The sequence below is a fragment of the Ochotona curzoniae genome, unplaced genomic scaffold (assembly GCF_017591425.1).
Source record: "Ochotona curzoniae isolate NIBS_2020 unplaced genomic scaffold, NIBS_Ocur_1.0 contig_1014, whole genome shotgun sequence".
In the NCBI taxonomy this organism is placed as follows: Eukaryota; Metazoa; Chordata; class Mammalia; order Lagomorpha; family Ochotonidae; genus Ochotona; species Ochotona curzoniae.
This window is the reverse complement of record NW_024464920.1, coordinates 13,157,744-13,180,420: the sequence shown is the minus strand read 5'-3', so window position 1 is coordinate 13,180,420 and position 22,677 is coordinate 13,157,744.

Genomic DNA, 22,677 nt, shown 5'->3' with positions numbered 1-22,677 from the left:
CCTTAGCTCCCACAACAGCCAGAGCTGAACTGATTCAAAGCCAGGAGCCAAGAGCTTCTCCTGGGTCGCCCACACACAGGTGCAGGGTCACGTCACAAGGTTTTGAGACATTCTCTACTACTTTCCCAGGCTAGAGCAGAGAGAGCTAGATGGGAATTGGCGCAGCCAGGACAAGAACCGGTGCTCATGTGGGATCCCAAAGCTGCCAAAGCAAAGATTTGGCCACTAAGCCTTTGTGCTGGGCCGAAAATAGATGTCTTTAAAAATGAGTTTCTAGATTCCTGTCCTTCACTGTATACAAGAGTAAACGTCAATGAATCAAAGCCTTTAATGTAAGATTTTAAGCTACAAAACTACTGGAATAAAATTGTGAGGAATCCTTTACAATGTATTGGGGCGGGGGTGGAGGGAAGAATTTGTCCCCAAAGCACAAATAACAAAATCAAAATATTAACAAATGAGACTTATCAAATAAGAGAATGTCTACATAAAAAAAAAGCCATCTACAAAGTGAAGGAGCAACCTGCTGAATGGGGAAAAACATTGCAAATTCTTCACTTACAAAGGGATGTATTTCTAGAATATCTGAGATCTCAAAAAACACAACAGCAAAAGTCTGAAATAAATTTAAAAAAGTGTCAATGGGCAAAACAGACATTTATCAAAAGGAAACATAAATGGACAATCAACATATAAAAATTGTTAATACCACTAATGATCACAGAAATGCAAATAAAAGTACAGATATCATTTTACCCAGTTAGATGACAGATATGATGACTATGAAAATCACAATTTCAAAAAAAATAGAAATTTCACCACCAAATGCTCTAGTTATCCTGGTTCTTAGCATAATACAAATATGAAAAATAATAAACGCTGGTGAGAATTCGGAGGGGAATTCTCACTTACAGCAGAAACGCAAACTAGTATAACCATTATGGAAGACAGGATAGAGGGTCCTAAAGAAGTAAAAACAAACCTATCTTTTGATCCAGTTATGCCATCCTCTTGGATAGGTATTAAAAGGAATTGATTCAGTATATTAAAAGGACATTTGCATTTACAAGTTTGTGAAGCAATATTTACAACCACCAATGTATGAGTTCAACCTAAGTATCCATTCAAAGATGGATGAATAATGAAGATGTTATGTGAACAGAATTGAATATTATTCAACCAGGATGACTAATGAAATTCTGTCTTTTACAGCAACATACATACAACTGGAGGACATTATATCAAATAAAATAATTCACTCATAGAAAGTCATTGCCTAGTCGGGCCCTGCGCGGTGGTGCCGTGGTTAAAGGTCCTCGCCTTGCACGCCCGGGATCCCATATGGGCGCCGGTTCTAATCCCGGCAGCCCCGCTTCCCTTCCGGCTCCCTGCCTGTGGCCTGGGAAAGCAGTCGAGGACAACCCAAAGCTTTGGGACACTGCACCCGCGTGGGAGACCTGGAAGAGGCTCCTGGCTTCGGATCGGCATAGTATCGACCCGTTGCGCTCACTTGGGGAGTGAATCATCGGACGGAAGATCTTCCTCTCTGTCTCTCCTCTCTGTATATCCGCCTTTCCAATAAAAAATAATAAAAATAAATCTTTAAAAAAAAAAAAGAAAGTCATTGCCTAGTCTTAGATGTACTTTGTGAATGTATATATGTTTATACATTTACATAAGTATGTATATGTATGTATGTATTATTAGATAACTAAAGTTTTATATCACAGCAGGATAAATGTGGTCGACATCAATGAGTCCTTCAAAACAGTTAGCAGAGGGTTTTGAATGTTCTCAAAACAAGGACATGTAAATATTTGAGATTTTTATATGCCAGTTACCACAATATGATCATTACCCACTGTATTCAGGTATGAAATGCCACACTGTGCCATATAAATGTGTATAATCACAGTGTCAAGATTGGAATATATTTATAAATATTTTTTTAAGTAATGGAGATGAAACATTTGTCTATTTTTCATTAGTCATGTTCAGAAAATGTTGAAGAGTCTGACAGTACAATTTTTTTTGCATTTATTTTTCAGATATTATTCAATTTTTCAGAGGAGAAAAATTATGTAGATTCATGCTTATCTGAAATTTTTGTAAAAGTTGTACATTAATTTTTATCAGCTTGATAGCTCCCAATAAATACTCACTACCTTTAAAAATCTTTAAAAATAAAAAGCCCCTGCACATTGCATCTCTGTATGAATCTTGCACATTCACAAAATAAGGATAATAAATAACATCTCCCTCATATAATTTTCATAAAGACTACATGAATACAATTCTTAGGAAACTGTTTCTGAAACACGGACAGGGCCCTGTGCATCAGTGGCTGTTAATACAGTGTCATTATACTGCCAGCTCATTTCTCAAACAGCAACCGTGCAGAGCCCTCTTCTGACCTTGGCAGTGCTGTTCCACAAAGGTGTGATCCACAGCCTTCTCATGCCTAACATGTGATTGACTACACAACACTCAGCAGCACAGCTTGCCTAGAAAAGCCTTTTGCAGACCAGATCTGATGTTGTCTGTACTCCTCATTCTTGCAAAACTCTGCTCTTCTAACTACACCAGCTTTCTATTTCACCATACAATACAACGTGAGGACTCCCTTTATACCTTGTTGCCACTGTATTTGCAGCCTCTGATTTCAAGGTTCAGCACACGTCAGGTGCTCACTTAAGTGTGTAACAGCTGAGTAGCTGATTTGATCAAGCCAACCATAGAATCTAGTTTGTTTATATTTTATGAATTAAAGTTCCAAAGAGTACCCTTTAGTGAAGAAATGGTCAGAATTAAAAGGGGCGGAGGTGGGAAGCTTCAAAAATATGAAATCCTGGGCCCTGAATAAATGACTGAATTAGAAATTCTGATCACAAATATTTAAAAGCACTTTATGGCTTTTCTAATATAATTAATAGCCTCTATTGTAAATGAACTTTTTTTATATGATTTTAAATTTCTACACTTTCACACAGAATTCCAAAACATAACATATTTTGTATTTTGAATTTGAAGCATTTTATCAATGACTTAGCAGAACTGTGAAATTATCTTGAAATATTTGCCAGGTAAAAATTTTACTATGCTTTTCTTTTTTCCTACCAATTATCATTTTATTTTCTTCACTGCATTCCCTTAAAATAAGTATAAAATATTCCCAAAATTAAAATGTGCCTTTCTTCTGAACCATTCCAATGTAAAAGAACCAAGTAAATCCAAGTGGTTTCTTACTGATGTAATTGCCTTCTTTTCACACTAATAGAAGTGGTCTCTCATGCCTACTTTCCCTGCTTTGTCCATGTACCACAGGCAACTGTGTCAACACTTAGCAATCGTAAATGAATACCAGATACTAAGGTACACATAATAAATGTTTCTGTTTGCAATAACCATCTTATGAATGTTCCTGTGTTCAATATGAATACTAAAAGGCCTATTTTCCCTTCTCAACAATGATGAGTATCCGTTATGGATGCTGGCAAATGATAAAACATTAAATAGGCGGCTCTTAGTGAAATGTAACGAAAAGAACATTTTAGACCACGTTCCTTCAGCCATTAGCATGTTCTACTCCTCATTCTGAAAAGACATGACCTCTGGGTGGGGAAAGAAAAATACCACAGCTGGAAGACAGTGGTAAAAAGGCTCTATAGAGTGATACAAAAGGCATTCACTTTGAAATTGCATTGGAAATGGTATTTTTTTCCCCCTTCAATTTTGATTAGAGATTATGTATCCAGAGTTGACAGTCAACAGACTGTGGTATTAAAGGTAAACAGGAGTGTACAGAGCCATTGTCATGGATGAGATACGTGGTAACCATCTCTACTATTTTAAAATGATCAGTGCTCTTAATTTTATGGAAGTCAATCAATATAGGAATGTATAAAATAGAAAGTAGAAATCTTATCTTTGAATAATAGTATAATGAAGATATAGCTAAACACTTTTGCAAAATTGTACATTGAAAATACATGTACAGACAGACACATGTGCAAACAATTTCTTCAAGAGGGGCACACATACATACGGGCATGTGTGTTTTATGTGTGTATGCGAATGATACCCCATATAGAAAATCTAATAGTCTTCATAAATTTGGAAGAGCCTTTTTGCCAGTATGTAATAGAGATATTCACATCACTAAAGGGAGAATAGAGATACTCCTAATTGCCTATCACATTACTTTTGGAGCTAAATGGATGTTACATTATTCAGGATTAAGGGATCCATTTCCAAAGCACCCGGTAAGATGGATGCATTGGAATCCCTTCATTGGCTCCAAATGCTGTCCGTTGTTTGCCTTTTCATTGCTTTGTCATTGCCACCGTGAAGGATACTTTTGGTGCACAATGCTGTTTGCGGGACAATTTTTGTTACAAAAAAGGATTAATTTTTTTCTGCCATTTTCCATTTTCATCAGCAATTTCTAACTGTCATGAACGTGAACTCTGTTTTTACACGACATTCTACTCTTATTACCATCTTCGTCCTGAGAATGAGAGTCTGTAATGAGAGCAAAGCCATGGCTGGCATCTGAGGGCTGTTATAATTCACTCTCATGACAAAGATAGTAATGAGAAATGACAGAGGCACAAAATGAATCCTTTCCGATCCCAGCCCCTTAGATGATAATGAAAACAGAAGATGGCACCAACTTTATTCATCTTCATGACACCTATTGTGACAGGATTGAAAGCTGCAGCAACAAACGCATCTGAGGTTACAATTTCCCAGTCTCATTCCCATCATGTGTGCATGTGTTTTGAAAACACCATACCACCATTTCTCCTGGGAATCCAGTAATGGGAAGGCTCTCAGAGGCTGCAGAATGCCCTTTACTGTCCACAGCTGAAAGTATTTCTGGGCAGATGCAGTGCCTCTAGCTCCTAAAATTGTGTTTTCCTATATTGTGAAATCAGCTTAAAATTTCTTCAAAAGGAAATGCCGAAAAAGAGGGAAGAAAGCTATGGAAATAAAACCACTTTCTGAAGTTCAAATTCAATTCTCTACTGAAAATTGGAAATGTGAGATATAGACTATCCCATAGATGCATTTAGTACAGGATCATCCGCACCAGTATATTCCTGTTTCTCCTGTCCTCTCCCTCCTTCCCTTCCTTCCTCTTTGTCTTTTAATCATGACTTACAACCTCTTCGTAAAACCTGAAAAGAAATGGAAAGCTAAGTTGATACAAACTCCTCACTAGACTAGTTGGTTAAAAGGAAGCTTGGAAAGGAGAGGTTGCTTATTCAAAATCACCCAGTTTTTCAATCTGATATTTCTATGGAACAAGTTGGTAGTAGTGAGTTAAGTATTGTGCTTCATTTCTTCCTATCCTCTCTATAGAGGCAAAGGGATATTGTTTCCAGACTCTTATTTTTTTTTAAAGATGTACTTATTTATTTATTTGAAAGAATTTTACAGAAAAACAAACAGATGAGAGAGATGTGAGAAATGGAGAGAGACAGAGAGAAACAGAGATTCCATCCATTCACTCCTTAAATGTCTACAAAGGCCTGGACTGGGCAGGCGAAATCTAGGAACCAGGAGTTTTCCCCCCAAGTCTCCCATGTGAGTGCAGAGGTCCAAGCATTTGAGCCATCCTCCACTGCTTTCCTAGCTGAATTAACAGGGAGCTGGATCAGACGGGTCTTGAACTGGTGTCTTTATGGGATGCAGCAGTGCAGGTGGCAGCTTAACCTGATGTGCCACGATGCTGGCCCACAGATTCCTAATTTTGTCACATCCTACCTCGATAGCTCTGAATTGCTCATCTTTGCAAGCTGATTTCCCTAGCACATGCAACACTATTTTCAAGAGGGTGCTTTACAGAGTCATTTTCCAACTCACTTCAAATATGACTTCATGATAGGTGTTTGGGACCTAACCAAAGCTCACAGAGACTGGAAGTCAGCAAAGCTTATCTTCTGTGTTCTTGAGCATTTCTGAAAATCTCTTCATTTCATATCCTCTTCACTATGCTTCCAAATGTTCATCAGCAGCCAGGTAGGCGTACAAAGTGAAATACCGATGGGCACGACTCCTGCTGCTGGGTGTGCTGCACTGCACATTCTCATGAAATAGTCCAGGGACAGTTTCTTAAAATGCACCTCTGCTTCCCACCCTGCATTAAAGTACAATGCCTCGTTGCCACTGTTGCCAATCACTTTACCTCAGTCTACTTTTTCTCCCGCAAAATACAAATTTATAGAGAGAAGGAGAAAGAGAGAGAAAGATCTCCTGCCCACTGATTCACTCCTCAAGTGGCCGCATTGGTCAGAGCCTACCTGATCCAAAGCTAGGAGTAAGGAACATTTTTGGTGGGTCTCCCAAGTGGGTGCAAGGTCCTAAGCCTTTGGGCCATTCTCTACTTCTTTTCCAGGCCACAAGTAGGAAACTGGATGATAATTAGGGCAATAGAAATGTGAACCGGTGCCCATTTTGGATCCTGGTGCTTGCAAGGTGAGGATTTAGCTACTAGGCTACTGTGCTGGCCCTACATGAGTCTTTTAAAAAGTAGTGAAGCCTGGCTACTTTTCTGGGTGCCTGCAGGTGACCCACATGAACACAACACATACCATCTGATCCTGATATTCCTGAATAGTGAGGCCAATTCAGAATATCCTTTATCCTTGGTCTGCCATTGTGACCTTCTCTGACGTGCAAGTACTATCTTCTCTGCCTCTGTAAGTACCAGGGAACAGGTGCCGTGCTGTAGATCCCTACAGTACAAATCTATATGGACACACTTAGTCAGTTTTATAGTTAACAGTGTCTCTTTCACCTGGCCGTTGGAAGGCAGCTCTACAAGACTATCACAGGGCATGTGATAATCATATGAGAGTATATGTGTATATATATCTGTTCAAACTCTTCATCACTTTTGTGCACCCCCACATCCCTGCCATGAAATCTCTACCCTTTTCTTACCTTGGGTGTTTGGAGTGATGATCATTAGACTAATTTGGACATTTAAGAATTGAGCTGCCACTCCATTTAGGTAAGCAATGGTATTTCTTCTTTATTGTCTAACTTGAATGCCTTCAGGTTAAAAACAAGGATGAGAGATAGTCCGATTGCATTCTCCCCACATCTCATGTGGTTCTTGCAACAATCTACACTTTTTTATATTGTGACTATTTTTTTTTTCTACTAAATGTTCCAGAGTTCTGGGACAACTAAACTGCAGAGAGAAAATTGTCTCCAGATACAAGAAAGCAGTGTTCCAGTTAAACCAAATGTTTGAAATTATATGAAGTGTAGATGTGTTGCTGCAGCACACTTCAGTCTTTCAAGAGCTCACATTCTCTAAGTCAGTGGGCTTCCAGTTTCTCATGCCTGGTGACAGCTGAGATATTGTAAGACTCAATTACAATCTACATTCTGTAGCCTCTGCAAGGAAGTCCGAGAATATTTCCTGTTCCATATAGTGTTGGCCAGGTCTTGTTTTTGGAAAATCCCTTTCTGATAGATAACCCTGGGGTAAGAACATCAAGAAGCATTTGTGGTTCTAGTAGCAGTTGGGGGTGCCCCAGATTGCTGTGGTTTTGGCTCTGGAATCAGATACCTTTCTGCTACTCTCAGGACACTATGCTGGGAAGTATTTTAGAAAAAGAAAAACTTAGGAATATAGAGAGAGCAGGTTACATATATTGCATAGTCTCAGTTCCAAAAAGACAGCCACACTTCTCTCATCTCCCTGCTCCCCAACAATCTTCCCCCTTTAATCTCCTCCCTTTACATAGGAAATCACACACACACACACACACACACACACACACACACACACACACACACACACAAACACACACACAAGAATTCCCAACTGTAAGTTACAAGTAACCTTAATATTTAATAAATAAAGAATAGCAATACAAGAGGTGGCTAAAGAGAACACTTGTCTCACATAATTTCTATTTTATTGCTATACATATTTCTGTTATATGCTAACTCCTATATATCAGAGAAAATGTAAGACATTTATCTTTTTGAGACTGACTTATTTTGCTAAGCATAATTATTTTCAGTTGCACCCATTTTGTTGGACAAGACAGATTTTTATTATTTTTTTCAGGGTGGAATAGTATTCCTGTGTGTGTGTGTGTGTGTGTGTGTGTGTGTGTGTGTGTGTACCTAAATATATCACATTTTCTTTATCCAGTTACCAGTTGATGAACATCTCAGTTGATTTATTATCTTAGCTATTGTGAACTGAGTTGCAATAAGCATGGGGGTACAAATAAACTATTTCATATCATGCTGAAATTTCTTTACATTGTTTTGCTCAACTCTTTGGCTTGCCTATACGCTCCGGGGAATGATTTTTACAACATTGTTAGCTGTTATGTTCTGCTTTGAACACTGTTGGACAACTGAGGAAAACATCCTGTTAAAATAATAATAGTAAGGTTGATGCCTCTAATTTGTAGATGTTTCAGTCACAAATTAATATGAACTAATCTACCCTAGAAACTTAGGAAACGTCTTTGGTCTGTTGAGAGCTTCAACAGCATGATAAAGAAAGAAGGGAGAGGGCAACTGAATAGTTGGGACTGTTTGCCAACCTCTCTGAATCAATAAAAGGGTTCTCTTTATCTCTTTCTTACTCTCTCTCTCAATTCTACACAATATCAATTTTTGAAAAAGGACTTCAACTCTTAAAACCACTGGTTTAGGATTTCCTCTGCCTCTACTTTTCTGTGATTCTACAGAATAGCGAATGATTATAGAAAAACCAGGTCAGCAGGCTGAATTCACATTTCTTTCATGCCACTGGGTGAGGTTGGAGTCCTATAAATTTGCTCTGACACTCACTGGATATCATCTGCTTTACTTTGTTTAATGAACAAATAATGGGATAAAACCAAGAGCTCCTTGCCATCCTCATCTCAGGAGACAAAGGGGCTTTATTTAAAACACATATCATGGGGCTCACAGTAATCTCAAAAATTGGCATGAATTTGCCCAGGGGGAAAACAAATACTCTTTAGGCTCTGCCATAGGAAGACAGGACATGAGTCCTGATGGAACCGGATAGTGTCACGTTCTCAGCAGATCATAGTCCTTTCTGATCATAGTCCTTTGAAGAAAGAAACATCACTGCGAACTCCATTCTCTAAGCAAAATTCATTTATTTTAGCTTAATGTTGACAGACTATTTTTCTAGCCATGAAATGCAGATGAAAATTATGCTAACTTGAAATGCTATGGACATTTTTTACAGTCATTCAAACCATGTCGATTTAGTAGCAATGAATTATAGCAGGGAGACCATAGCTTAAAGGCATATAAGATATTTGACTCTATTTCTAAATATATTTTAGACTCAAATAAAATATCTGCAAAAGGAAAATCTTTTGTATCAATTTTAATGCTTATTTTCTCCAATTATATTCTAGGGATATATCTAGGGAGAATATGATACCTTCATATGTTTCTGATAGCTTAACCTTACTTTCAATGATGAAAGCATTTGTAGGTTTAAAAAGATGGCTTTAAAAATTACAATTATAGTGACTTACAGTGAAATCACAATGACCAACTCATTCTTCTGCTTGGTTAAATGCAATGTTCTCACTACAGCTATTTTGCTTAAGTTAAGCTCAAAAAAAAAAAAAAAAGCATATACAGAAACTTGCCCGCAATTACCTTGCCTGACATTCATGCAAAATGTGATTAAAAGGTTTGAGTTGTGCAAGTGCTAAAACGAAATATACTACGAAATAAGCAAAGCATAATGTCAGAAAAACCATATTGGTTATTAACGTGTCATGATCTTAATTATGACATTTTAGCATTGTAATTCCAGGTCTACTGTTAGGGAGAATAGATTATAAAAGTAGGTTGTCAAATTCTTTATCAGAGAGTTGCCTTAACATCATTTTGAAATGAAATTTACAGTTTAATTATAAAGGTAATATAACTACAATCCAGAATACATGCAAAGTGATGAAAAGAGAAATGATTGCCTACTATACCAGCACTCAAACTAGCATTATTATTATTTTTAGCATTCCTTCCAGGTTTAGTTTGTATGCTTTAATTGATTATGTTGTTTATAGTTCTAATTTGTGCGGATCACATTTTGTATTCAGCTTTTTCATTTTATTGTGTTTATTTAATAGAGTTTTATATTTTCCAAATGAGTCTGGTCTGTGTTCTGGCTCATGACTAGATAAGAGAAAGTGGTCACCATGGCATGGAGACTCAGGCCTGATCCAGAAGGCAATTCTATGTTGCTGGGAGGCTTGAAACAGCTAGGTCATTTTCATCCCTTGGAACCATTTCATGAGAAATGCTTTGCTCTATGCTGAATACTAAATACAGGACAAAGTCTCCATCAATTAAGGTTTGGAATGAGGCCAGACCTAAATCACTAGGGGTAGAATCTTTGCATCTCAGCTTCACGGGAATGGCTGTATAAAGAGACCAGATGATACTGGACACCGTAATTGGCTGCTCATGGAAGCCAAAAGAGGCCATTTGAATACATAGAGATGAAAGCATTTCTTTCAAGGGCACCTGAAGGCATGTTGTGAAACCAAGAGCAGCTATAAAGTAAAAATTACTTGTAAAACCAACTGCAAAAAACAAGCAGCTCTATGAGTGCTTGGCTGGATTTTAAATAAAGAATGTGAATGCATTATATGTAACGCAAAAATCACATTTGTTACATTTGCATGTAATGCAAATTGCAACTTTGAGGACCCTTGCAATATTTTTCCCCCCTTGGAAGAGTAAGTACACAAACCTATAAAGTAACGTAAAGTATGCATGTATAGACCTAATTTAGTGTATAGCCTCATGGGAACACTACTTAGTAATTTCTAAAAATAAACTGCATATGCATTGCCAAGAAAGGGGTAAAATCCATGAAAATTTTCATAAGTGCTGAATCTGCGAAATTCCGATAGCTTATTTTTTTTTCTTCATTCGGAAGCTATAATACATTGAAAAGCCTTGAGGAGTCTACTATTTAGAATGTCCAAGCTACAGGGCCAGTGTTGAGGCTGAGGGCTAAGCTGGCCTTTCAGCCACAGTCCTGACTGTTCCCCTTCAGATCCAGCTCCCTGCGCATGCTCCTGGGAAAGGGGCACCAGTTGATCCGAGTACTTGAGTACCCCGGCCCACGAAGACTGCGATGGAGTTCTTGGTTCCTTTCTTGGGTGTTCTGCTTGGACGTTACAGCCTTCTGGCAAGTGGATCAGCAAGTAAAAGCTCTTTTTGTCTCTCTTCCTCCTGCTCTTTCTAGCACTCTGCCTTTCAAATAAATAAAATTCCTGTCTTTTCCTTTTTTTAAAGATAAAAACAAGATGTGAACATTCCATTGAGATGTATGTAGCATTTTCAAGGTTGTGCAGAAATAGTCTGAATTTCTGCAGAGCAAATGGATACATCACAACACAATCTTCAAATTGATAACTCTTTGATCTTGTAATTGCACTTTTTGAATTTTTTCTTTCCCACTAGCTGTTTTTTAAGAGCTCTTCTAGCTTTCAGTTTTGGGTAGTTTTATAATGAGGCTCCTATGTGTGATTTTTTTTTTTTTTGCTGCTATACTATGTGGGGTGCGGAAATCATCTTCAATTTGTAACTTGGTAGTTTTAATCAGGTCTGGAGAACTCTCTGTCAGGACGTCTCAGCAACTGTCTCTTGTGAAGCTTGAGTTAGACATCTCCCCTGCGCTTTACACATTTCATACATTTACTCGCTGTTCATTGTTCTAGATAATTTTTGCAGCTCCATCAAATGATGTACAAATCACTTCATGATGTAATTATTTTTAAAAAGATTTGCCTTTTTATTTAAAAGAATAATACAGAGCAATAGAAAGAGAGACAGATCTACCATTCATTGATTGACTCTGCAAATGCCCTCAATAGCTGACTGGCCCAGACTAAAGCCAGGAACCAGAAATTCATCATTCAGGTCTCCCACTGGGGTGACAGGAATCTAAGGACTTGGACCTAAAGCTACTGGAAGTGGCATCAAAAGCACTAAGTCTTGAATTAACACATGAGGGATGTGTGTGTGTATATATATATAATGTATTATATATACAATAACATATAATATATAATGATATTACAGTCATACATAATGTTATATACTGTAATATATATTACTCTTTCTAGTCTTCCAAACACAGATACATATATATATATATATTCCTGTTTCTAGTCTTCTAAACACTATTTTTTGTGAATTTCTAATCTAAGCCATTATATTTGTTCATGTAGAATTTATATTTAGCATGTTGGTTTTTGGGGTTTTATTTATTTATTTATTGCTCTTTTTTTGTAGATTTCAGTGTCTGCTGAAGTTTCCCATTTTTTTTTCCTCTACTTTCTTAAAATCTCTAATAATGCTAATATCAGATCTACACATAGGTTTGTTTCAGTTGTTCTTTTCTGATTTTGTTCACTTGGTTTTGCATTTCAGTATGCATTAATTTTTAATTTGATGCTAAAAATGTGTGTGTGTATTTTAAAGATTTATTTTTATTGGACAGTCATATTTATAGAGAGAGAGGAGAGGAAGAGAGAAAGATCCTCCATCTGCTGGTTTACACCTAAATGGTCATAAAAGCTGAAGCTGAGCTGGCCCAAATAGGTCTCCCACACAGGTGCAAGGTCCCAAAGCTTTAGGTCATGCTGCACTGCTTTCTCAGGCCATAGGCAGGGAGCAGCACAAGAACCGGTGCCCATATGCGATCGAGGTGCACGCAAAGTGAGAATGTAACCACTAGGCTATCATTTGAGGCCCAGAAATGTGTTATTTAAAATATTATCCAATCTATGGATAATACTTTTGTTCCTAATACTATTAAGTTTTGTTGTGAACAGTAGGGTATCAGATCACTTTAATAATTTTAATTGATTTTATGTTCTTTTTTAAAAAAATGTTAGTATGCTTCTGCTTTATATATATATATAATTCTCAAGTGGTTCCTGTTAAAACTGAATGAAAAACCACCCTACGTATTTAGTACATCCTCTGGATTTGATGGAACTTGAACTCCAGTTTCTTTCATAGCAATAAGCAGATACCGAAGTCTGCTTGATTCTGTTTCTTTCAGCTACTGCTGCTGATTTCTTTGCATGCATAATTTAGAACCTGCAAACATCTGGAACAAGATCTGCAGAGGATTTTGCAAGTGTCCTGAAGCATCCCTCACTGGGGAATATTATTATTCAATTTGCATCAATTCTTTCAATTTCGAACTGATTCCTACTTCTTCAGTCTACTAAGATTTTTTTTTTTAATTTTCTGCTTAGATTCCAGTCCCTAGCACAGCAGAAAATTTCTGATTCTTGATTACTATCAGCAGGAAAGCCAGATAAAGGCAGAATTTACGAGGGCGGCTTACTCCATTCAGTTGTCTCTCATGTCTCTGATTGAGTTGGTTGTACTTAACTGTCTTCAAACAGTTTCAATTTACATCTGTTACATCTAATTGTGACAGCAGGAAAGTTAGCCAACTAAAGTCTAGGAACGATATTAATCACAGAAAATAATAATGAATGTGGTGAAGATTTAGCTAAAATGCATAATTTATAATAGCAATTTCCATAAGAAAAAAAAATTTAAAACAAATCATAGATCTGAGAACATAGTATATTGAAATAAATGTATCATGTATATGGGTTCATACGTGTGTTTGCATGTCCTTTCCTCTGGCCACATTTACTTTACAGGTGCCACCAAGATCAACTGATTTTGGACCCAAATTTGCCCTTTTTACATCCAAACTTTAACTAGTGTCTATTTCTTTTTAACTTAACAGAAGGATAATGTCTTCAAGAATGTTAAGAGGGATTCACTCATTTCCCTTAGCATTATAGTTTCCAGTTGTGCCCATTTAGCCACAAAGAACTGCATTTTGTTTTTTTTTTTTTTTTAGCTGAGTAGTATTCCATGGAGTATGTTTGCCTTGATTTAACCTGTAATTTTTTGTTTGGTTGTTTGTTATTTTTTGAACCTGTCATTGATACTGTCTCAACCCAGATGTTTCGAAGAATGGAACTTGCATTATTTTTAACGTATTGTTTACCCAATACTATGTCAATTAATTCCATAATGTTGTATAATGATACTGAGGCCTTGTTGGGGCTTTTAACTGACCGGATCTTTACTCTGTTAGACCTATCTTCAGACCATAGAAGGTCTCCCCAAGAGGCCACTGAACTTATCTGGACAATAAGACGCTGAACTTTATGCTAGGCAAGTGTTTGCAAGCAATGAATCTCAACTGAACTTGAACTATGGTTATGCAACAAGGTGGAGGAATCCACCATGGGGGGAGGGGTAAGGGAGGGGTGGGGGGAATCCCCAGCGCCTATAAAACTGTATCACATAATACAATGTAAGCAACAATAAAAAAAAAAAAAGAATGTTAAGAGGCCCACAAAATATCCATGAGTCCAGAACAGTTTGGATGGGAATTGTATAGTGAGAAGTGGTTGAAACATCAGAACTATTTCCACCAAGACAGCTCTGTGGATAACTCATGTAGGAGACATGGTTCCTGTTCTCATTGCTGCCACCAACCCCATCCTGGGTGTCACTGTGAGAAGTGTCATCTGGATTACCTTAGAAAGCTGGAACTGGGCCGGAGCACAGAGACACCTCTGTCTGGGATATCCCATAATGGTTTCTTAATGGCCTTGTCTCAGTTTTGAAACAGATGGGTTCTTCTAAAACCAATTATTGACAGGTAGATCATGCAATGAGAGAGCAACAGCACATCAAGGCCAACTAGGCCTCTGTGTAATTCAGGGTTGTGTGTATAAATTATTCAGTTTTTGATTCTCTGAGTCACCAGCACTTGTTCTGCAAGGATGCTCACATGCAATGTTTTTCTCTCCCATCACACCCACATGAAGGTCTGTATCCCACAGATAAGAATGTCTGGGCACTGATTCTACATTTAGCCAACCTTCCCTGCCTCTTAAATTCTCAGGACAACAAACACTGAGTTATCACAACAATCTCTCCTTAGTCTAGGGGTAAGCTACTCAGTTTGGTGAATGAGTCTGCTTTTTGTTTTTTTTTTTTCTGAAATATGCAGCCATGGGCATTGCTTCTTGGAAACCTGGTACTTCCCTTCATGACACTCACAAAATCTAACAGGCTTTTCACTTATTTTCGATGTTTGTTTACTGCCATACAGCTCAACATTTTGACAGTACTTGGAGTTTATATTTCACACATTTTAATAGTGCTTTTTGCAACATTTTATGTAATTAATGAGTAAGTCAAATCATTCTCCAGGGTCCTTAGAGACTCTATTTTCAGTTCTCTTTGTTCTTGGGCACCTGGAACATTATCTGAGGGTGTGCAGAGGTGAAGAAGTGTTGGATATTTAATCAGAATCTTGTTTCTGGACTTTAGCCCTTTTTTTTTTAATCAGTTAGAAAACTTAGGCTTTAATACAGCAATAAATAAAATAGTTTTTCTAGAAGAATTGGGGTTAGCCAGCCTATGGGTCATTAGGATGTGAAGAAATAAAAATCAGTTAAGAAGAGCTTCAATAAGGCTTGCAATAACCTGGAGAAGTTTAGAAGTAACTGGTGGGGCAGGAAGACGTGACAGTGGGGAAAACAGTCATACTGGCTTAACCTGTTGGCATAATAGGGATCACCCCATCTATTCTCTTGCCCATGGCTGAGCTTTTGGGCTATGATAGACCATAGTGGGGGTAACCACTATGAAAGAGATGAAGGATGATCACCAATGAGAAAAGGGATCCCATTAAAGTATTCCAGGTAGTTTGTGAAAAACAGTGTGACTTGATACAGAAGAGCAGGGCGGATTGCACCTAGAATTTTGACTTCCCAGACTGTTGATGCTGGAGACCAAGGTCAAACTGCAGGCAGGACTCTGAGGTGAGCAGAAGTCTGAGACCAAGGTTGAGACCTGTTGTTGAGAGTCTGCAGTTGAACAATGGCCAAAGGCATTGCGTGCTCTTCTGTGTCCTCAGACGGGTGTGTACTGACTTCTGTGCTTGGGTCATGCAGTTGCTTGCTGATCATCAAGCATTGGCTGGTTAATATGGGGTGTGGCTATCAACGTTTGTGCCATATCGGTTCCTGTGATTTGACCCCCAGGCAGATCAATAAAGTCTGAGATACCGAGTCTGCTGGGTTGACCTTCTTCCTCAGATGAAGCACTTGCCTCTGTTCCTATAATCTTTGTCTTGTACCTGTATCATTCCCTATTGTCTCTATCTCTTCTTCTCTGTGTAAATACGCCTGTAAGATAAAAACAAGTAAATCTTGTTTTCTCAATGGCTCATTGCCTCTTGCTCCAAACCTGTTCGTGCCATGTAGGGCTGTGGTAGAAGGAAACAAGGAGAAAAGGAAGAAAAATTCCCGTATGTCCATAAGACAGCCACCAATGTTAAAGCATCGGCTATTTTATATATAGCTGGGAAATGACTATAGAAAGGAGAAATGTGTGAATTACAGGTCATTTTTTTTTTCACTGAAGTACACAGCCCAATTAAATGAGTTTGTTTATGATTGGTAAAAGAGCTTATGAGCTTATTTTGTTTTGTTTTTCTTTTTAAAAGCAGCTATATTATGAATTAGAGGCTATTCTGTGATACTATTCTGGTCAAAGCAGGAAATTTATTTAGTAAAATAAATCCTATTTAGTAAAATTAGGATTTCAAACATGATTTTCTTGTCTTTAAGGAATCTTAGCACACCTAATGAATAGGTTAATACTCGAGAAGTTATCAAGGTCCCAGGTACACCTGCTTCCTGATGCCCCACCCCGTCTCCACCCACACACAAACCTATCTCTTACACCCTGTCATTATGCTTCCTGGAAATCACATGGCTTTCCATTTAAGAGTGAGTGCAAAACAGGCTCCTGACATTCCTGCAGATTTTACAAACTCGGCCGTCTGCACGTCTGGTATGCAGGATGCCTCTAGTGCTGTTTAATCAGCAACACAGACGTATGTGCTCTGGGCTCTTGTCAGAGCATTTCTGCACAGACTGACTGCCAATAACCAGGTCTTGTCAAAACGTTCCTTGAACGGGGGATGATTTAAAAAGACAGCCAAACACCTACACTTAGATGTTCTTCAAGCTCTGACCTATGTTAAGAAAGGTCTGAAAACAACATTGCTAACCGGTGCCATTTACTTTCCTGAAATTAAAATTTATGCTTGGTTCATAATTTTAAGTATGTGTAATAAGAGATACATTTATCAACTCATCTTTACAGAAGCTTTTTAAAAAAATTATTTTGAGAGTCATGTTTTCGTTTTTCCAATAATCATGCCAAAAAGTTTGCGTAATGATCTATGAGATATGTTTATTTAAGAAGCCAAAAGCAAAGGCCAGAAAGGTTTTCCAGATGCCTTATTATGTTTTATTTAGTGAATAACCAAGTTATATAATTGAATTCCCATTGTATCTTCATTGTTAAGAAGCTCTGAGAGCAATATCTGGTATTGAATTTTTCTTTAGAGTTATACAGCTGATAGATAAGGAGCAATAAATAAATAAGAAAGGCACTCTGCTGAGTGGCGCAGAGGAGAGAAAGATAAACGGTTCAGCTCACACTTGATGCAAGGATGCAGTCCAGCACTCCTGTTATCAGGAGAGAAGGAGCTAACGCAAATGAATAAACAAAATTGAGCAGGACAGTCTACTGATGGCTCCCACAGAGGTGAAAAACAGCAAATGCCTGGGGCTGGGATTCTGTAGTCTATCTAAAGGAGACTGACATTTGGGCAGGGCTTTTAGAAACATTTTTGAGAAAAGGAGAAAATATTTCGTACAGGAGGAAAGTAAATAAAATACATAAAGATCTTCAAATGGTCTGATGTGACTGGGAACGAGTAAGAACAGGTAGGCGGTTCTGTTTATAGTGCACGGCTTTAACAGCTATGGGGACTTTAGTACTTGATGTACACCAGTTATTTTCCTTTGCTGAAAAGATCTGTTTTGTGTTATAATTTAAAATTCTTTGAGTTTTTCACACTCTTAAAATATTGTAAGCAGCTTCAGTTTCATTTTGATGGTAGCAAGAAACAATTCATGCCATGTTCAAAACTGATAAGAAGAATTTCCAAAAACATTCATATAAAAATATTCAGAAAAGCTATCTTATGTGCAACAGAAAAGGTACAAAATGACAGTTCAATTTGTCTGAAGTATCAACAAGAAATAAAGCAACGTATTTTTTCCATATTTTATTTAATCAACTTAAATGTACACAAATTCGGGCCCGGTGCGGTGGCGCAGTAGTTAAGGTCCTCGCCTTGCATGCCCCGGGATCCCATATGGGCGCCGGTTCTAATCCCGGCAGCCCCGCTTCCCATCCAGCTCCCTGCCTGTGGCCCGGGAAAGCAGTCGAGGATGGCCCAAAGCTTTGGGAACCTGCACCATTGTGGGAGACCCGGAAGAAGTTCCTGGATCCTGGCTTCAGATTGGCATAGTATTGGCCATTGCACTCACTTGGGGAGGGAATCATCAGACGAAAGATTTTCCTCTCTGTCTCTCCTCTCTGTATATCTGCCTTTCCAATAAAAAAATAATAAAAATAAATCTTTTTTAAAAAAAAAGTACACAAATTCAGGACCTGATGTGGTGGCTTAACGGCTAAAGTCCTCGCCTTCAACGCCCCGGGATCCCATATGGGCGCTGGTTCTAATCCCGGCAGCTCCACTTCCCATCCAGCTCCCTGCTTGTGGCCTGGGAAAGCAGTCGAGGACGGCCCAAAGCCTTGGGACTCTGTACCCATGTGGGAGACCTAAAAGAGGCTCTGACTTCTGATAAACTCAGCTCCAACTACTGTGACCACTTGGGGAGTGAACCAGCAAATGGAAAATCTTTCTGTCTTTCTCTGCCTCTCCTTTCTGTAAATCTGGTCTGCCTTTCAATAAAAATAAATTTTTAATCAAATGATTAGATAAAGATTTTATGCATTTATTTCTTTATTTAAAATATTTATTTACTTGAAAACAGAGTTACAGAGAAGGAAAAGAAGAGGCAGACAGATGATAGATACACAGAGAGGGAGACGAGAGAGAGAGAGAGAGAGAGAGTCTTCCATGTGTTGCCCTAGGCCACAATGGCCAGGGCTGGGTCATGCTGATGCCAGGAGCCAGGACTGCAAGGGTCCAATTTTGGTCTGTCTTCCACTACTTTTCCAGTGACATCAGCAGGGATCTGGATTGGAATTGAAGCAGCTGCCTCAGGTAGCAACTTAGCTCCTTACACCATCGCAAAGGCTCTAGAGTGCAGACATCTTCACTGGAATGTTAATTGCCAACTTTAATGCCTGCTTATACTATATTAATTTTTGAAAAAAAAGTGAGACCATTAAAATAAAAGTTCTATTCTATTTGAGAAGTAGAGAGAGAGAGAGAGAATATTTCCTACCCTCTGGTTCACTCTTCAAATGTCTGCAGTATCTAGGGTGAGGTCAGGAGCTTCATCCAGGTCTGCTGCATAGGTGTAGAAGGCCAATTATTTGGTCTATGTTCAACTGCTTCCCCAGGCACATTAGCAGGGAGTTGAACTTAAAGTGGAGCAGCAGGGATTTGAACCACCCATATGGTGGTGTTACAGGCAGCGGTTTAACCCATATGGCATAGCATCAACTCCTAGATTGTTTATTTTGAGGACAATGTAAGTATCAGCTTATTTAGGATGCTTTGTAATCGCTGCCTGCAGGTGTTGATTAATAACAGGCATTCTGACATCAGCCTGGCAACCTAATGTGCTGGAATAAGCCATCTCAGCATTTAATAAATCCAGATCGTGCAGGAGAATGCCTAGGAAGACATGGAGATTCCAGACTCTTTGAACTTCAGGAAAAGTTTGCTTCTCCTTCTAACAAGGCAAAGTAACATCACAGATAGGAGTTCTTCCCAGACCTCAAGCGAGTCGGAAAAAGCTATTGGCCGATCTCCTTCTCTCTCTCTCTCTCTCTCTCTCTCTCTCTCTCTCTCTCTCTCTCTCTGTCTTTCTCCACTTCCCCACACACAATGATTTAAATATCCACTCCTCCCATTATGTGTATATACGTGCTTCAATGTGGACTGAAACCATAAGGAATGTTTGACTAAAGACACCCATTCCAGTCAGATTCCAATCCAAACATCTGCTACAGCTACCAATTAGCATGGAAGAAAGCCAAATTTCTTACTATACACTTTATATTTTCCACATTGTTTCCTATCCAGTCCTACTGATATCCTCCCCACTACAATTATTCATAACCCGAGGATACCACCTGAGTTTCAGTATTTGGTATTTTCCCAAATATCTGTGTATCTTGTGATTATGCAATGACAAATCAGTCAACCTTGGCCCCTGCTCCCTAGGTGCTTGCATTTCATCTTCCAGTTGCACAAGCAGGTCTCATTAGGTTTGGGAGTCTATGAATATAAAAGAGACCAGACTAGTAGAAGTAATGATCCCATCACTCAAGCCTGCTACCTAGCAGAACCAAGAGCTTCCAAGTCTGCACTGCTTCTCTGAACAGTGTTAGGAGCCTGCCATTTAAACTCTCATGCTGGTCATCTTTCACCTTTGTTTGGCCACACAAAATAAGCCATATTATTTTTATCAATTCTTCTCTATCTCCCCAAATCTGAAAATAACTCATCTGCAGAAATAGCTCTGCATTTCCCTAACTTCTTTAGAAACCACACAAAAAATAACAAAAAAACAAAACCAAAAACCCCCTCTCCCATTTGTGTCGTACTTTCTCATCGAAGCAGGGAAAGTGTGTAACTTATGAAGAAAACCCAACATGTTCTTTAGGGAGTGGGGGCAGAGCTCCTGTGTCTGCATAGCTGAATTGACTTTTTTTCTATTTTGACGGTAAGAACAGGTAGCATTTCCCAAGAAGCACATTTCTGATTTTGCTGACACAGTACCCAAAAGAAGCAATTTTCTTAGAACTACTCTGCTTTGGTTATGAGCTATCTACCATTCTTTAAATCCGATGTGTTTGTGTGTCAGGTAAATTATTTTATTTTTTCTTAACTAATTTGAGAATAATGTTCAGAACAACATTTAATTGATTTCCCTCTAATAAGCAGACCTGGTGGAAGCTGTATGAAGTCATTGGAACATAGTAGACTTGTGACGAAGGTAGAGTCACTCACTGAGTTTTCACAAGGATCAGTCACAGGGACCAGTGTCTAAGCATCCAAAGACTCAGGAAAAATTATTAATATGTTCTTAAAATAGTTTTCACCCAAAATATATAATAAGTATTGCTGTTTGGATTTACCATTTATGTAAAATTCTTTAGCTTAATAACATTTCCAAAATTATTTGGGAAGCAACCTCAACTAATTGGAACAGAACCAGAAATAAATAATTCATAAAACAAAATATTAAGAACGATCTCTCATTAATCAAAATTGGCCTATTCAATTTGGATGCTAAAACACCTGCATTTTATTCATGATTTCTTAGAATCTCTCACTCAAGAAATGTTGACAACTGTTTTAGGTGCATCAACAAAATCCCACTTCTCATGTTTTGCAAATCACATCAAAGTTAACATAGCAAAGACTAGTTCAGAGTACACCATGAGAAAGACAGGCACAGTTTGAGAAAGATGTGCACAGTTTAGGAAACTGAATGCTCCTGCTTTCGCTAGGATTTCAGTGCAGGGGGGAAGAGAACCTCGCAGCATCAGGGAGAGGGGTGTGAAGAAAAGAGCTTCGGTGGCAGCAGGATTATCGAGGAGAGAAACCCACAGAAAAATGCATGTAAGACCCCCTGCAGCATCATTTTCTGGACTCATTAAGTGTAAGGTCATGCTGTCCCGTTCTTGTCAGGAATTCCCAAGAATTTCATTTCAGTGCAACAAGCTGCAGTATTTGATATACTCAGTAAGAAACTTTCCCCTCAAGAAAATACTCAAAAGGTCTACCTTAAAAGGCAGAAAATGTGGGTACATTGTAGATCGTAAAAGGAATCGCCACTTGACCCAGGTTCATATCTAGTAACAAAGGTTGATGGGTCTGGGAAATGGTTGAGAAGTCCCATATGTCAGCTCTCTAGAGGAAAGGTCATGCAAGAGGGCTCGATACAAAGAAAAGTACAGCTGGATGCAACAAATAGACCCAATGCAAGATTTAATCTCTACTGTAGATGGCCTTCACTCTAATTAGGGTCTCGGTCATATTTCATTTCAAAGAAGATTGAAATTCACCTTTTGGGAATCGAAGTCATCTCTATACTAGCATAACACTGTGAAGAACATAGAAATGTGTTATCATGGAGCCAGTGTGATGGCTTAGTGCGTAAATTCAACACCTATCTCCAAAGTTTAATAGCAAAACACTTGTGAAAACCTCACCAGAATCTTTGGTTTTTAAAGATTTGTTTAATTGAAAAGCAGAGCTGCACAAATTGGAGAGACAGAGAACTTGTGCTGCTGGTTTATTTTCTTTTTTTTTTTTAAAGATTTAGTTTTTATTATTTTTTCATTGGAAAGGCGGATATACAGAGAGGAGAGACAGAGAGGAAGATCTTCCGTCCGATGATTCACTCCCCAAGTGAGCACAACGGGTCGATACTATGCCGATCCGAAGCCAGGAGCCTCTTCCGGGTCTTCCACGCGGGTGCAGGTTCCCAAAGCTTTGGGCTGTCCTCGACTGCTTTCCCAGGC